Genomic DNA, 18,648 nt, shown 5'->3' on the forward strand with positions numbered 1-18,648 from the left:
TGCTGCACACTGATGGCACACTAGACTGCTTGTTGCAAGGAGAAAAGTACGTCTCAACTATGGACATGCAGACAAGCTATTGACAAATCAAGGTTGATGAGGCTGGCAGGAAAAAGTGTGTTAAAAGTCATGCTACTTGGACTATACAATGCTCCAGCCACCTTCAAGTTCACAATGGACAATTTGCTTTGATATTACAAATGGATGACATGTCTTTGCTATCTGGATACTACTGTCAATTTTCCAGACATTTCCAGAACATCTAGGCCACATGACAACCATGCTGAAGAGTGTTCAGACTGCAGACATCTGCCTGATTGCTAAAGTCTCTTGAGCACATTCATATTGTAAGTCATTTTCTTTGGATTTGCACGTACTACCAGCAATTTGTAAAGCACTTTTCTACCAAGGAATGTCCCTTGTGATGACTGCTGCAGGGATACACTACAACTGAGAAAGATTTTTCTTGTAGTTTTTTGGGCTATCAACAAGTTTCAGTCATCTTTATTTGGCAAACCATTTATTGTTGTGACGGACCACTATTATCTACACTGTCTGATTAGCCTGAAGGATGTGTCAGGTCGACTGGCAAGTTGGACACTTAAGACTTCATGAGAATGATGTCACAGCAGATGGAAACATAATGATGTCAACTGACTTTCAATGAATCCTTAGATGGAACAGTGCAGTATGGAAGAAATCTTTGTCATCGCTGCATTAAATAACATTGCTGCTACACAGAGGTAAGATCCAGCATTGCTGAAAACTACAGAAGCCTTGGGAGGAGGAGGAAGGAACTGACCAAAGGAGAATTCCAATTAATAAACGGAACATTATGTAAGAGGAACCATGATCGAATGAGGTGAAAATGGTTGCTTGTCATCCCAGCACATCTAAGGCCAGCTATCCTGATATTATTCCATAATACTCCAACATCTGGCCACCTGGGATTTGTGACGACTCTACACAGGTATCACTGACCAAGTCTCTACTTACCCGTTACAAGCTATGTGAGCCACTATAAGGAGTGCCAGTGGTGGAAGCACATCCCAAAATTACCTTCAGGACATCTGACACCAAACACAGATGCAGGTGAGTCGTTCCACTGGATAAGAATCAACTTCTTGGGGAGAATCCTGAAGCCAATAAACCACAATTGATTTATAGTAATGTGCACATACTACATCACCCACAACACTGTCACCAAAGCTGTGCCAACTACCCCAACTTTGGAAATTGCTAGGTTTATGGTACAAGAAATCATCCTGAAGCACGAAGATCTATGCTGGCTAGAAAAGTTTTTCTGTATAATTTCACAATGTGATAACTCTCACAGGATGACAACTGCCTACCATCCACAAACGAATGACCTCATAGAAAGCTGTTGGCAGATATACTTGATGTTAAAGTGAGAAATTGGGATACAATAGTACCCACCATGACATTCACATGTAACACAGCAAAGCAAGACACTACAGCCTTCACACCAATCTTCTGCTACATGATCACTAGGACGATACGGTAATGGGTACACGGTTCCCATTTCCATCAGATGATACTCAGGATGACTACATGAAAGACCAGGACCAAATGTGCATGTCTCTTAGACACCCAAGAGAACTGAGTACTATTGGTGTGGGAAAAATAGACTTTTGCTGGCCAATAAATACACACAATCTGGAAATACTTTTAAACAATATCAGGCATCCCAAATAAGAGTTAAATGAGAATACGATGATTTCTGGCTTGTGTTTAACTCTTGAGGACCGAAAAACCATGCAATTTTTAGACTACTATTTTTTTCAGTCTCTTGCTTATAACTCAAAAACAGAACATCCTACAGAAAATTCTCAAGACACCAAAATGAAAGCAAATAAAATTTTGTGGAGAATACATACTTAAAATCTGAAATTGGTTGAACCATTCAGCTAAAATTGATAATTGAAGATCAGTAATTTTTATCAACTTGGTGGAAAAGTGAGTTATGTTCATGATCCAATGCATGTAACTCAAAAATGGCTATTAAAATGTTATAATTCACTAACTCATTTGCAAGGATACAAATAAAAATGTGAAAATATTCGAAATACATGCTACGTCTTTTTTGTGAAGTCATATTACTTTTGAACCCCATATCATCCACATTCATCCAAATATTCAGATTTAGGGGCAAATTAGTTAGGTACCTAACTACTTACCTACCTGGGTAGTTAGCTCTATGTATACATATTAATCAATTACCATGCCAGTCCAAGATGATAATAACAGGTTTAAAAATGAAAAAACAAAAAAACATATCAAACGAAAGATTTTATTAATGGAGAAATATTGCAGTTACAGAATAAAACTGATGTGGGATAAACTTTATACAAATATTCTTTTACCAATTATTGTTATGTATTTATATTCATTTAAAATTTATTTTTTGCTGTTTTTTTCTGTATTCTGGGGGACATGATCCTGAGAACGTGTCATTTCCTCCTTGGTGATGTCAATCTCACTGTCAAACTTTTTTGAATTAAGGAAGATGTCCTCTTCTGTTAGAGAGTTAAGTCACGAAAGCCCCTTGCAATCACTGCATGTAGCCAGGCATATTATGGACACTTTCCTACAGGGACAGGCTGCATGGTATATCTTCTTGCACACACAAGATATTGTGTTGAGCAGTTACTGGAGCACTGGTGGTTGCGATGGGGATCATACTGTTTTTTGTGGTCTTGCATTCTCGTTTCAGTTTATCCAGTTGATTGTCCCTCCAGACCTGAACCTGCTGGAGACCCTGACAGAGTGCTGGATAGTGGTAGCTTCAGTAGGAGGCAAACATGCCAAACTGAAAGTTTTTTTTTTTTCCATTAACCTCTCAGCAACAGCTGCAGACAAATTTCATTAAACTACATATGTGCCTCAGTGACCTTAACAGGAGTGACCTTGTGATCCACTATGTCTGATGTGGATGTGACATATTGGACTTTTGTGTTCTTTTGAAATATGTTTATAAATTTGATTTTTTCCTTGTTGGACAATATATTGGTGGTGTCACTGCCACTGAAGGCAGAAGAAGAAGAAGAAGAAGAAGAAGAAGAAGAAGAAGAAACATGTTTTTGACTTCTTCTGAGGGCTCAGAACTGATGGTGGAGTAAATTAATGTCTCTTGGTTGCCTTTTCCAGGTTTCAAAGCACAGTATTCAAGAGGATTCTCCATGCTCACTACCATCAGCCATATCGTCAGTCAGAAGGACCAAAAAATCAGTATCTTTCTCACCAATGAAGATATTGAGTTACCTGTTTCATTTCTATGGCTGTCCCAACAATCAGGAGGTCTGTGTCCTCAATGGCCTGCTTGACTTGATACCATTCATCATACTATTTTTCTATCAACTTTGAGACAAGATGTTTCTTATTAAGCTCATTTAGTAAGACACATTATTTTGTTGTAACTGGTGACATTGTCTTATAAAATACAGGAGAAGCAGATGACCTAGCTCTCTTTGTGCACATTCAATTGATTTTTATGCTTTTCTCAGCTCCCTCTTCAGGGTATCCAACAACCACTGTGGTACAATTGGACCTAAAATGTTTTTTGATGTAGTTCATGTACTTTTCCAGGATGATGGAAAACACTTCATCAGTTTTTCATGCAACTTGGTGTAAGAGTAACCCACCATCACTGACGAAGTCTGCACTGTTGTGATTTTAACATGGAGTGGGCTGAACAGTTTAAATAGGTCCAATTTTCTTGTCTTGCTCATTATTCCATCATCGGCAAAAAGAATTAATTGATATGGGAGTAATTCAAAGGCGAAGTATGACTCAAGCTGTTGTGGTGACTTCATATGGAAAAGGATTCAATGGAAAATTTTATCAGGACTGACAGGGGGTGGATCACTATTCATCTTGACTGTACACTTCATACCTTGTAGGGACACTACTCAGTTCTTTCTCAGGAATGGCACTTTCTTAAAGTTTTTTTTTTCCCCTTTGACATTTTGCATGCCTTTGTCCACAGAATTTCTCCACATCAGTTTTGTCCCTCTTCAGCCAAGAACCTGTGACATCAATATGTTGTTTTGATGAGTTTACAGAACACCACAGAATTCTACAATTTGGTGTGTAACATCACTGCTGTTGACGTTCCAGCACTCCACCAAGCCGCAGTTCCACATGTAATCCCCCATTCTTGTGACAAGCCCCACATGAGGATATAACCATCATGAGAACCTGTTCAATAGTCACATCTGACCGTAGCCCTAATCTGTGTTTTTTTTGTTCGTCTGATGACAACAAAGTACTTGTCTTTGAAAGGAGTGAGTTTTTTTTATCATGTTCCTCCAAGTAAATTTCCGGAATTGGCATAGTTAAAATGGCCACTTGTGTAAAAGTAAGGTATCACATTCTTTATGCTTGATAGTTGTAGCTCCCAATCCCCAGTTCTCTCAGCTCCAATGAACTGTTGAAGTGCTGAAACCATATGAAAATATTGACGAATGTGGATGATTTGGATTCAAAAGTAATTAGACTTCACGAAAAAATCTTAGCAGGATTTAAGAACTACAAATATTACTTCCACATTTTTATTTGTATCTTTGCAAAAGAGTGAGTGAATTTAAAATTTAGGAACCCTTTTTAAGCAGAACTGAATGATTTACAACTTCCATCCAGATGATACTTTTCATTTGGAGTAGCTTTTTTTGAGTCAAAGATGTTGGAACATGAGCATCATCCACTTTTCCAGCTAGTTGGTAAAAATTGTCAACATTTGATGATTGATTGTGGCTAAAACAATTTTAATTTTTAAGTGTGCCCTTCTACACAAAATTTTATACTCTTTCATTTCTTGGGAATTTTCTGTAGGATGTATCTTTTCGAGTCATAAGCGAGAAACTGAAAAAAAAAGTTAAAAATTTTGTGGTTTTTCGACTGTCAAAATTTTAGTGCAAGCCAGAAATCATTGCAAACTCATTTAACTCTTACTTGGAATGCCTAACTTTGATTAAAATTATTTTCAGCTTGTTTATATTTATTGGTCAGTGCAGACTTCTTACAGGTTAATTGCCTAAGATATATAACACCAAGCACTGGCCAGTGAGATACAGCCAAAGAGACTTCATACGGATTTTTACCCCTGTGAAGAATATGAGACTATCGGAAAAAAGTATTAAAATGCTACTTCAGGTTGTATCATATCCTTCATCGATTGTCAGATGTTACATACAAACTGAGTATTATGAACTTTCGCCAATCAGTCAAAAGCACTGAGACATTGTCCATGTCCTCAGTATGAAGTCCTACTAAAGTCATGAGGTAGAGACCAAAGAGGGGGGGCTTTTTGTTCAATGGAACTGTAGGCTCACTCAATTATTGTAAATCTTTGATGGGAGGGGCTACCTCACCAGAGGATGAAAAAACGACCCAAATGTGAGGATCTTCCAGCACTGACAAACAGAAGACCACTGATAAGCTCTAGATATACAAAGCTGCAATCAGCTCCTCCTGAAACGGTGAATCACTGTTTCTCTAGGAGATGGAATAATGCAGACTTCCAATTTGCAGTGCTAGCTGGCATGCTATGGGTCGCCCATTCAAATCAAATCACCAGCAAATACTGTATTTGTTATTTTATTTCTAGAAGGACCTCGAAGTTTCTTGCATTTATAGCGGCTGCAAGTTCTTGACTATGTAACGTTTGTTTAAATACTAGCATTCTTCATTCACAAAACTCCTTTGTTCTGCTTGTACGTTGGTGACCATAATGAAAACACTTTTTGTGGTTAGTGTAGTACTTCACTGACACCTCTGCTTTCAGACTTTGAATTGATTTCTGGGTATGACGACAATACATCCCTATGAAGTATCATCTATGCAAAAAATGGCTATTGTATCACTGCCTCAGTGGTTTTTAGATTGTTGAGTGTAGAGTGGTACGTACAGAAAAGTGAACTAAAGGTGTCTGATGAGCTTTCTTGTTTCTAGAATGTATGCTAAACAGCTGTTGATGATCCATTCTAATGTCATCCCTATTTAACTGGTAAGTGTTACATTGCAATAATTACCTCAGCTGGTATGACCCTTTCAGGATTTCAGGAGGGGATTATGACTGCTTCTCTCGAAGAGCCTGTGTATTGCCCTCAGACCAGATTATGTTAACAAGCATGAGGAAGGAGTTTTCCAACTCAAATATTCAAATGTCACATCATCTCCTTATACAGTTCGGCCTTGGTGTCATATTGCAAGCCACAGGTAATGCATACTATACACTGATGAGCCAAACATTATGAACACCTGCTTATAACTTCTTTGTCTGTCGCTGGAAAGAAATACATCACTGATTCTGCGTATCAGAGATCTGACAGTTTGTTGGTGGTTTGTGGAAGTATGTGCCATTAAATGTCTATACAAAGTCACAGGTCATGCAATTCATTTAAATAACAGGCCACTGATTTGTGCACGTGATGATGATGATGCCCGATAGTGACCCAGATGGTTTCCATAGGATTTACATGAGGCAAATTTGGTTGCCAAGACATCAGGGTAAATTCACTATAATGCTCCTCAAACCACTGCAACACAGTTCTGGCTCCAAGACATGGAAAATTATACTGCTGAAATATATCGCCATCAAGGAAGACATGAAGCATGACAGGATGCAGGTAGTTTGTAGATGTCAGCATGTCTTCGATTACTACCACAAGTCCCTGGCAAGTGCAGGAGATGGTCTCCCATAGCATAATACTGCTCCGTGATGCACTGCATGTTTCGCGCCACCATTCAGCTCAATGAAAGCATTTGTGATGACCGTTAACCTACTGTAGGAAAAAGATGATTTACCCAAAGAGCTGACACATTTCCTTTGATCGATGACCAAATCCCATTGGTCTCATGCCTACTGCAATTGTAATTGCTGCGGAGCTTCATGTTCAACAATGTACAATGCACGGTCTGCTTTGAAACAGTTGTGTGTGCACCTGCATTGTGCAGAGATGCCATACAGCATCATCATCTATCCTACTTTACAGATCAGACACGCCTCCAAACCCCACATTCTGTGGAGAGTTGTGGACATCCACCATTTAGCACCTAGTGGTAGTTTCACTATCCTTCTACCTCTTTCCGTAGATGCTCACGACAGTATCACATGAACATTCGACCAGTTTCGCCATTTTTGAGATACTCATTCACAGGCTCTGCGTAGTAATAACCTACCCTTTGCCAAAACCGCTATCTCAATGAATTTCGCCATTTGCAGGGTGGTCCCCCGTCCATGTCTCCTGCACTTACACACTTTTGTTACCATGTCATATGCCTGTAATGCCACTAGGTGGCATCCAATGTTGTGGTGAGCTGTGGTTAAAATATTTTAAATGTTTTGGCTTATCAGTGTAGCTTGGGGGGCAAGGGAAGTGGGGGGGAACAAAAAACAGGGAGGGAGGGAGGGAGAAGAAAAAAAATTAAGACAGGGGGGAAAAAAAGGAAGAAAGGGGTGGTTGTACTCTTCAGTGCTGGTGGTACTGAAAATCTATGTCCTCTTGGCTAACTGCCATCTGCATTGGAATGTGGGATCTTCATTGGCATTAAATGTAATGTCTTTGAAGCACTTCGACATTTTTCCTATGTGGCCACTGCAACACTTGTCTCACCTTATCCACTGATCCTCCTTATTGACTCCCATACCCTTACTGGTGGGTGGTGTGAAAAGGGTAATACATTTAAAATTCTTTTCATTTCTGTTTCTCTCTTTCTTTTTTTCCCCTCTCTTTGATAATGGACTGCACTCTTCCTGAGGTAATATGAAAAGCTGCAAGATTGTCAGCAGACAAATTATTCTGGACCTTCTACAGCACTGCTGGACTGTTCCTGATCACATCTTTGGTATGACATCAGCATCCCTGTTAATAATGGTAGTTACATGTCATATGTGTTGTATTTGTGTTGCCGTAAAGGGGCATGCTGGCTTTATTTAACCATTCACTTGGCCTCGTGATAGATGCTGATAGACCCAAATGGAAAATGGCCACCTGAGTGCAAACACTCTACCATTTCTTAATGGACAGTATCAGTTAATGGATGACATCAAACTGACAAGTCAAAGTCTGTGGACTATATGTTTACAGTGCTGAAATGTTTTCCACGTACTGAGGTGGCACATATCATTTGACAACACGAATCATCCATTACTCTACGTCTGTGTACACAGAGCCCCATTGCACATGATGCATGAAAGGGAGGAAAGTTTGCAAATGACATCCTCAAGGGACTCACTGTACTAAATTTCCTGAAATGGCAGATACAGGGAGAACACAGTTATTCTTGATGTCATATAAATCAGAACAGCTATGACTTGATGGTGTGTGGTGAGCTGTAATGCTTTGTCATTTATGGTTGTCTTTGCAGCTTGGTAGCAAACCTCTGCTGGAACTGGTGTAGTAGTTACAGAATTAATAACATGGGCAGTATTGCACATACATTTACACGTTGTCTGCTGCCTGTGTTTTCATGGCAGCACTGACTTTGACTTTCTTCTCTCATAGTAGACACACATTAAGTTGAGACAATGTGACATTGCAGAGCATTATTATTATTATTATTATTATTATTCCATGAACCATGGACCTTGCCGTTGGTGGGGAGGCTTGCGTGCCTCAGCGATACAGATAGCCGTACCGTAGGTACAACCACAACGGAGGGGTATCTGTTGAGAGGCCAGACAAATGTGTGGTTCCTGAAGAGGGGCAGCAGCCTTTTCAGTAGTTGCAAGGGCAACAGTCTGGATGATTGACTGATCTGGCCTTGTAACATTAACCAAAACGGCCTTGCTGTGCTGGTACTGCGAACGGCTGAAAGCAAGGGGAAACTACAGCCGTAATTTTTCCCGAGGACATGCAGCTTTACTGTATGATTAAATGATGATGGCGTCGTCTTGGGTAAAATATTCCGGAGGTAAAATAGTCCACTATTCGGATCTCCGGGCGGGGACTACTCAAGAGGATGTCGTTATCAGGAGAAAGAAAACTGGCGTTCTACGGATCAGAGCGTGGAATGTCACATCCCTTAATCAGGCAGGTAGGTTAGAAAATTTAAAAAGGGAAATGGATAGGTTAAAGTTAGATATAGTGGGAATTAGTGAAGTTCGGTGGCAGGAGGAACAAGACTTCTAGTCAGGTGACTACAGGGTTATAAACACAAAGTCAAATAGGGGTAATGCAAGAGTAGGTTTAATAATGAATAAGAAAATAGGAATGCGGGTAAGCTACTACAAACAGCATAGTGAACGCATTATTGTGGCCAAGATAGATACGAAGCCCACACCTACTACAGTAGTACAAGTTTATATGACAACTAGTTCTGCAGATGACGAAGATTTTGAAGAAAAGTATGATGAAATAAAAGAAATTATTCAGATAGTGAAGGGAGACGAAAATTTAATAGTCATGGGTGACTGGAATTCGAGTGTAGGAAAAGGGAGAGAAGGAAACGTAGTAGGTGAATATGGATTGGGGCTAAGAAATGAAAGAGGAAGCCGCCTGGTAGAATTTTGCACAGAGCACAACTTAATCATAGCTAACACTTGGTTTAAGAATCATGATAGAAGGTTGTATACATGGAAGAACCCTGGAGATACTAAAAGGTATCAGATAGATTATATAATGGTAAGACAGAGATTTAGGAACCAGGCTTTAAATTGTAAGACATTTCCAGGGGCAGATGTGGACTCTGACCACAATCTATTGGTTATGACCTGTAGATTAAAACTGAAGAAACTGCAAAAAGGTGGGAATTTAAGGAGATGGGACCTGGATAAACTGAAAGAACCAGAGGTTGTACAGAGTTTCAGGGAGAGCATAAGGGAACAATTGACAGGAATGGGGGAAAGAAATACAGTAGAAGAGGAATGGGTAGCTTTGAGGGATGAAGTAGTGAAGGCAGCAGAGGATCAAGTAGGTAAAAAGACGAGGGCTAGTAGAAATCCTTGGGTAACAGAAGAAATATTGAATTTAATTGATGAAAGGAGAAAGTATAAAAATGCAGTAAATGAAGCAGGCAAAAAGGAATACAAACGTCTCAAAAATGAGATCGACAGGAAGTGCAAAATGGCTAAGCAGGGATGGCTAGAGGACAAATGTAAGGATGTAGAGGCTTATCTCACTAGGGGTAAGATAGATACTGCCTACAGGCAAATTAAAGAGACCTTTGGAGATAAGAGAACCACTTGTATGAACATCAAGAGCTCAGATGGAAACCCAGTTCTAAGCAAAGAAGCGAACGCAGAAAGGTGGAAGGAGTATATAGAGGGTCTATACAAGGGCGATGTACTTGAGGACAATATTATGGAAATGGAAGAGGATGTAGATGAAGATGAAATGGGAGATACGATACTGCGTGAAGAGTTTGACAGAGCACTGAAAGACCTGAGTCGAAACAAGGCCCCTGGAGTAGACAACATTCCATTGGAACTACTGACGGCCTTGGGAGAGCCAGTCCTGACAAAACTCTACCATCTGGTGAGCAAGATGTATGAGACAGGTGAAATACCCTCAGACTTCAAGAAGAATATAATAATTCCAATCCCAAAGAAAGCAGGTGTTGACAGATGTGAAAATTACCGAACAATCAGTTTAATAAGCCACAGCTGCAAAATACTAACACGAATTCTTTACAGACGAATGGAAAAACTAGTAGAAGCCAACCTTGGGGAAGATCAGTTTGGATTTCGTAGAAATACTGGAACACATGAGGCAATACTGACCTTACGACTTATCTTAGAAGAAAGATTAAGGAAAGGCAAACCTATGTTTCTAGCATTTGTAGACTTAGAGAAAGCTTTTGATAATGTTGACTGGAATACTCTCTTTCAAATTCTAAAGGTGGCAGGGGTAAATTACAGGGAGCGAAAGGCTATTTACAATTTGTACAGAAACCAGATGGCAGTTATAAGAGTCGAGGGACATGAAAGGGAAGCAGCGGTGGGGAAGGGAGTAAGACAGGGTTGTAGCCTCTCCCCGATGTTATTCAATCTGTATATTGAGCAAGCAGTAAAGGAAACAAAAGAAAATTTCGGAGTAGGTATTAAAATCCATGGAGAAGAAATAAAAACTTTGAGGTTTGCCGATGACATTGTAATTCTGTCAGAGACAGCAAAGGACTTGGAAGAGCAGTTGAACGGAATGGATGGTATCTTGAAGGGAGGATATAAGATGAACATCAACAAAAGCAAAACGAGGATAATGGAATGTAGTGGAATTAAGTCGGGTGATGCTGAGGGAATTAGATTAGGAAATGAGACACTTAAAGTAGTAAAGAAGTTTTGCTATTTGGGGAGCAAAATAACTGATGACGGTCGAAGTAGAGACGATATAAAATGTAGACTGGCAACGGCAAGGAAAGCGTTTCTGAAGAAGAGAAATTTGTTAACATCGAGTATAGATTTAAGTGTCAGGAAGTCATTTCTGAAAGTATTTGTATGGAGTGTAGCCATGTATGGAAGTGAAACATGGACGGTAAATAGTTTGGACAAGAAGAGAATAGAAGCTTTCGAAATGTGGTGTTACAGAAGAATGCTGAAGATTAGATGGGTAGATCACATAACTAATGAGGAAGTATTGAATAGGATTGGGGAGAAGAGAAGTTTGTGGCACAACTTGACCAGAAGAAGGGATCGGTTGGTAGGACATGTTCTGAGGCATCAAGGGATCACCAATTTAGTATTGGAGGGCAGCGTGGAGGGTAAAAATCGTAGGGGGAGACCAAGAGATGAATACAATAAGCAGATTCTGAAGGATGTAGGTTGCAGTAGGTACTGGGAGATGAAGCAGCTTGCACAGGATAGAGTAGCATGGAGAGCTGCATCAAACCAGTCTCAGGACTGAAGATCACAACAAACATTATTATTATTATGCCTCTGAATACAGAAATTCTCTTGGTCCCTTTTCCTTGAATTTCATTTTCTTCTACAAAGGGCAATTCCTGCTACAAAGAGGGTGGTTACCTAAGCAGTTTATACAGAGGTCTGGCATTTAACATGATGATCCTCATTCACAGACACTTTTTCTGCATTTGTCATATGATGTTTTTCCAATACATCTTGCCATTCTGCTGTGATGACAATATCTATGACATTTATAGCACCACACCAGATAAGGTATTACACTCAGTTCAATAAATTTGACCCTACTTTATTTATTTGCCTGTTTGTTCCAAGTGTCCTGTCATTACACAGTGTGATACGGATGTTAGACAAAATATGTTGATATTTACACTGGGTAGATTGTGAGTTACAATATGCTATGACAGGTTTATATAAGATTTGATGCAGTGAATAATCCACGTGCTGCACCTAATCACAACCCACACATTCACTGTTATAGGGATTCTTTTAGAGTGAAAACAGTGACAACAAATAAGACTTCATGACTTTGACAAACTGTGTGCGGCGTTCAACAGACATTATACTTGTGGGGAACTTATTGAAAAGCTTAAGACACATGTGCTGTGTATTAGCATGTAACACATGGAAGTTGGAGTTTATTCTAGTATAATGTTCATAATTTTTTTTTTCTTTAGTCTGTATTCAGACCTTACAATACCATATCATACCATACCATAATAACTGCTCTGCCCCCCCCCCCCCCCTCCCCCTCCATGCCCCAAAAATATATATGTTACATAGTGTTAGTATCTCATGTCTTCTGAAAATGGATTTGATACTCTCTAATTTTGCTTCCATTAATGAAGTTAATGGATCTTATCTGGATTCTACATGTGCTAATCACACAATAACACGTCATATATCCTATGTGAGCCCGCATGTATGCACAGAATGCACTTTGCTTTCTGACAAGTACATTCTTGCAGTAAACTCAAGGCATCAACACTTATTTTACTATGTAACTGATCAATGTGTTAATTCCATTTTAAATTATGTTGTAGCCACAGATTCAAGAATCTGAGTTCTGGATGTTAGTTTTAATTGGTTGCTTATTAACTGGTGCAGGTGGTTGAGAGGAGTTTATGTTTTTGTGCAATGTGGAAGTTGTGGACATAGTCTTTTTATACATCATACTGACCTTCTGTAAGCAACTGCTTGGGAACAAAGCAATCTAGATTTGTTTGTCAGTCCTCTGATGACGTAATGTACAATTTTTAAGCTCCACTGTTTCAAATGCCTTTGACAGATCTAAAAATATGCCTGTAGTGAGCTGTTTCACACCCAAAAGATAATACTGTGTTAATGCAGTCACATACAGTCATTCGTGTAGATTTCTTGTCTCCAAACCGATGCTGAGATATACTCAGTACTGCATTTTTTTGTTAACTAAGCCCATAACTCTATTGTACACAGTTTTTCAAATACTTTAGAGAAGCAGGATGAGAAACTGTGATAAGCCGATATTTGTTCACATCTAAGTTTATTTCTATTTACAAGAATTTGGTATAGGGCCGTCTTGGGTGTAGGTGTTGTTCTCACAGACTCTTAACTCCATGCAAATTATAAGATTTTACAAGATTGAACAATGTCGCCTTGTTTATAATTTGAGTGACAAAGTCAATGTTGAAGTCACATGTGGGTGGAATAACAGCCATGTGGCATCCAGTGACCACAGGTCAGTAAGCCTTAATATATGCATAAGAAATTCAAGGAAGCCTGTCCTGCACATACTTACCTTGGATCGATTGTCCCAACATGTTTGCATCTAGGACAGTACGATTAGTTCAAAATCTAGAACAATGGCCACAGCACAATTAAATAATTCCAACTTATCCCTAATGAGCAATGAGAGTAAACAGCTCACAATTTACTGAAGGAGTATGTCCATGAGCGATTTTTTTTCTTTTTTTGCATGAATGCGTTATACAAATGCATTTATGTTTGTACTGATAAAACTGTGGAAAAGTTTGTGTGCTGTTTCATGTGCCTAAATACTGCCCGTGTTGCTACACAATCGGCACACAACACAAATGAGTTACTGTTATCATCTGCCTTGCTTTATGTGTGAAGAACAGCAATTACAAGTAAAATGTATATGTATGGCTGCTCCTTCTGCAGACTAGTGGACTAATTATGGTCCACAAATTTTCAACCTTTTCTGGGTGTATAAGCAGACTCACTCTTTTCTGGGTGTATAAACAGACAAGAAAAAAATTCCCAGATGTCTCGGTTAAAAATACAATTTTGTCCACATGGAAATACACTATACCTCAAGTGAAAGAACATTTTTTTCCACATTAAGTGAAAACATACTTTCCATCAGAGCTGTAAATCTTATCAATCCTTTGAACAGTAAAGGTTTTATATACTGGAGTATACCTTCCTGGCACTTTGGAGAACAAGACCCAGGAAAAGTAACACGTTCTAGAAAGATCTTTGATGCATGGTGACCCTGTACACTGCATATTTTCGTATTGTGAAAGTACAAATGCAAATTCCAGCAAATACAACATGTTAGCTCCCAAAGCACTGAAGTTTAGATTGCACTGCACCATATACTTTTGTCAGTAACAGCATGGTTTGGAGAAGAAGAGACAGTCCACTGGAAAAACAAGCAAACTGATATTGGTCTGATTGCAACGTATCTCTCTGCATTCCAGTGCACTTTGACATTTCCACAGAAAAGCCAATTACATGTGTAACTGCTCAAGAACTTGCTTCACACCTTTTTTTTTAATTTTAAGGATAATTACACTTTTTGCCACCATTAGTGGATAATTTGTAATCTATCAAAGAACTAAAACAAATATGAAAAACTAACCTCAAAGCTTGGACTTTTTTAGCATGTTTTACCCATTACGATATATCAAATGCAAATGTTCCAGTAAAATTTTAAATAATGGCATAAATGCCTGGTCTTCTGTACCCGAAATTGTTCTATGTGGCTGGTCCTTAAAGTGTTAAGTTTTGAATGAGAGTCAAATGCTCCATGATTTAAGAAATTCATCACACATTCTCACACACAACGTAATTCATCTTGCATAAAATGAAATTTACTTTGAAAGTAACACTTCTCACAAACCACCATTCTCAACATTCTCCCCTGATCTGTTAGGAATGTAAACAGTTGTGACATCAAATTCCTCATCAAAATACAATTTGTTGTTATGAAGTATTGCACAGTTTATTCCTAAAGCCTTTGACACATTTTGCTGTGTGTTGACTGTGTTTAGTTGTTGTAATTAGCAATGGTTTTTTTTGCCCCAGACACTCAAGTAGACATGCCTTGTAGATTTCAATGCGATAAACATGAATATCAGGGTCAAAATTGTCTTCTACCTCGGGGTTACAAGTAAATGAGGTGTTTACATTTCACTGTCACACTTGTGAGACCTTATAAGAGGTACAGGCAAAGGCATGGAGTCTCTACCAAACGCAAGTGATGTGGACACTTCCAATACAATTTGTCAACACTGCTTTACATCATGACTCATTTGTGCACTATTCAGTTATGTGAGCATTGTCGAATGTAGAAACAAGATGCAATTTTAATCGTTGTTAATCGCAGGTGCTGTGGAAGTTCAGCTGTTACTGGAATGAGCGTCATGGTGATGAAGGTAAGTGAAGTGAAATACTGGTACTGAAATTTAAGAAAGCTAGTATTCTGTGTATTTATGCTTTCACAAAAATGCCCCACAGCTGTAGCAACAGACCTGACGACATTTGTGCAGATGTTATTTGTGGTTCAAGTGGGTGACTACTGACTAAAGTAATGAAACAAGTACATGCCTTGTATTTTGTATTTCGGATGTCGAGTTGGAGACCAAGATAAATTGTGGGCACCATAAGTGCACTGCACCTCGTGTTTATCTACAATGACTACTTGGGTGCATGGCAAAAACGTCTCAGTGAAGTTTGGTGTGCCTTCTATTTAGTGAGAACCCACAAATCATGCAATATATTGCTATTATTGTATGGTGTCTCCCTTGAGAAAAAGAGTCATTACTAAGAGGAAGAGGAATATTCAAAACCCTGGCATTCCATCTGCTGTTTGCCTTGTGGCAAATGGCAAAGGATTGGCAGTTTCTGTTTCTACACACGTACCACCATCGAGCAGTGATAGTCATGACAGTGAATCGAAATGTACAGGCAAAAAATGTAATTATCCACCACTGACACTGTCCCTACATTTATACCATCATCATCATCATCATCATCTGGAGAACCACACAATGTGTACGTGGTGCTCTGACTAGGAATTTACATCTTCCAAAACATAAATCGGAAATGACTGCATCACAGCTGCGGCAGTGAAATCTCCTTGCTGACAGTGTCAGAAAAAACTTGAGGATCATTTTAGTGCTGAAGGTGACATTACATTCTGCAATGAGACTGATGTTTTGCTGGAAGACCTGAACATTAAATACAAACCAGACAGGTGAAATTCTTCATAGATTGCTCGAAAACAGCTCTGAAGGCAGTACTGTTACACACTAGTAATGAAATACGAAATCAATTGTAAACTATTACAATAAGCATGAATGGCTGGTATAGAGGTATTTCAAAGTCACTGTGATGCTGTTGACTTTGCAAGGAAGTTACACTAAGTACTACTGATACATGTGCGGGTTGGCAGTCATGCAAGAGAAAAACACTACACATAGAGATAATACCCTCCACGAACAGCTCTGGTGTCCAAGTCAAAACATACTGCCAAAGAACCTCTAGTGATTCTGAACCAAATTGTTCTCCCACCACTGCATATTAACTGGGGATCCATAACAGCATTTGTCAAGGCTGTACATAGGAATGAAGTAGCATTTCAGTATTTACGTAAGACTCAGCAGAGAGAAGATCACAAAGGGGATATTCCTTGGTCCACAGACCCACCAGCTGCTGGGGACGCTCACTTCAGAGTCCACACTAACCCCTGAGCAGCTGCATGCATGACACTGTTGTCGCTGGCTGTGCAGCAAGCGGTTCTGCCAGGACATTCCTCTCATTTAACAATATTACAAGGATGGTGGACTACTGCTACATTGACAGATTTTTGCTGGCTGCTACTGAGAGATGCTCCTGACACCACCTACAAGAGTAAGGCAAGGACAGCTCAAATAAAAGTTCAATTAACGTACATATCCTATTTTTAACAGTAACAATATAAGTGAAAAATTAAGTCCCAACTTACATTTGTAACCCTGAGCTAGGAGACAATTTTAATCATGACATTTGTGTTCCACGCACTGAAATCTATAAAAACCGCAGGCCTGCCATAGGATGAGCTTTTCTTGAGGATGTCTCTGCACTTGAATTCAGAGATTGGTACACAAATTATTTGACTGAGACAGAAAAAAGTAAGCTGATTTTAATACAACACATATAAAAGACTTTTAACAGGTCAATTTTTTAATCACAACCAGCTATGGTAATTTTAAAAGCCGTCACTTATTAGAGCTAACTTTCCTCCCTTCATGTAGTCTGAACAGTTGGCCGCCTCCTGTTCATACAGTCAAAGTCTAAGGCACTCTCTTGGGCATAAAACTTGATTATTTCTTATGAGTAATTTGGACAGATGTCTGTGCACGCCTCTGCAAATTAGGGGGGTTGGAATGGGGCTGGGGAGATAAGGTAGTAACATGAAATATACATTCAAAATTAGAGGTGTGAGAATGAAATTCTAAAGAACATACCAAAGTGCAAAAATTTATGCTAGTTCTATCAGCTTGACTGTTGTATTCTGTAGGGCCGTGGTAAACAGTAGAATGTAATCTTGTTTCCGAACCAATCATAAATATCACTTCAGCAACATACTACTGTTAAACAGCCTGAAGAGTACTATGATCCAAACAATTGAAAAATATCCGCAAATCAAGAAATCACTACATGCTCCAGTGACTTGAAATACTTCAACCTTGGTAATTCAGGAGGAGAACAAGGAGAAAAGAAGGGAGGGCAAAAGGATCAGACACAGAACAATTTTTTTTAACGTGGAGTTACTGGCATGTTAGTACTGTTACGAGATGCAAGTGACCTTTCAAGAGGCAATATTTTGTATGTTTATTCAACAGAAGGAACTGCTGAAGCACTGCAATGGGAGGACAATAGTTTCTAACATGTGCTTATGGCTACTTCATAAGGCACTCAACATCATCTTGTTCTTAATATCACATCTTATAACAAAATTTTAATTAATGAGGGTCTATTTATACATAACGACAGAGAAATTACGAAATTTAGGAAAAAATTTGGCTTTTTAGTGAACCACATTCAGTGGCGAGGGCCCTTTATGATGTCTTTTGCCCTCAGATCCTTTTATTGTGAATGTAAGTTTCCTACCAGAGGAGGACAGTAAGGTCACTAAATCATTAAAACTCAGAATATTTAAGCTCTCACTCTATGCATCGGATGGACTCTTTAAAATTTCGTTTTTGCCTCAGTGTAGGTCAGTCAGTCCAGGGTCTTGTATTCCATTATTTTCCTCTTCTTCTGTAGAATCCTACAGTCTAGTGAGCAACGAGAATGGTGCTCCCTGAAGTTGCCACAGATGGGAGGCGGGGCATGTGGACTACTGGGATGGGATGGACGACCACAGTCTCGACATATGAAGCTGGAAGTACAGCGGGAAGACATATGGTTGAACTTCCAGCACTTAAAGCACTGCATCAGGGGAGGGCCTGACATCACAGCAGTAGACCATCACCTTGACCTTCTCAGGTAATGTATCACAC

At 39.2% G+C, this 18,648-nt stretch overlaps 1 protein-coding gene across 1 annotated transcript in view; it reads right to left on the reverse strand.

Annotated features, from left to right (window-relative positions):
* The window catches only part of LOC126091919 (1-phosphatidylinositol 4,5-bisphosphate phosphodiesterase classes I and II), a 433,185-nt gene that overhangs the window by 343,124 nt on the left and 71,413 nt on the right, over positions 1-18,648 (reverse strand). The gene's annotated exons all lie outside the window — the stretch shown is intronic.

Source organism: Schistocerca cancellata, chromosome 7, assembly GCF_023864275.1.
Source record: "Schistocerca cancellata isolate TAMUIC-IGC-003103 chromosome 7, iqSchCanc2.1, whole genome shotgun sequence".
NCBI classification, from domain to species: domain Eukaryota; kingdom Metazoa; phylum Arthropoda; class Insecta; order Orthoptera; family Acrididae; genus Schistocerca; species Schistocerca cancellata.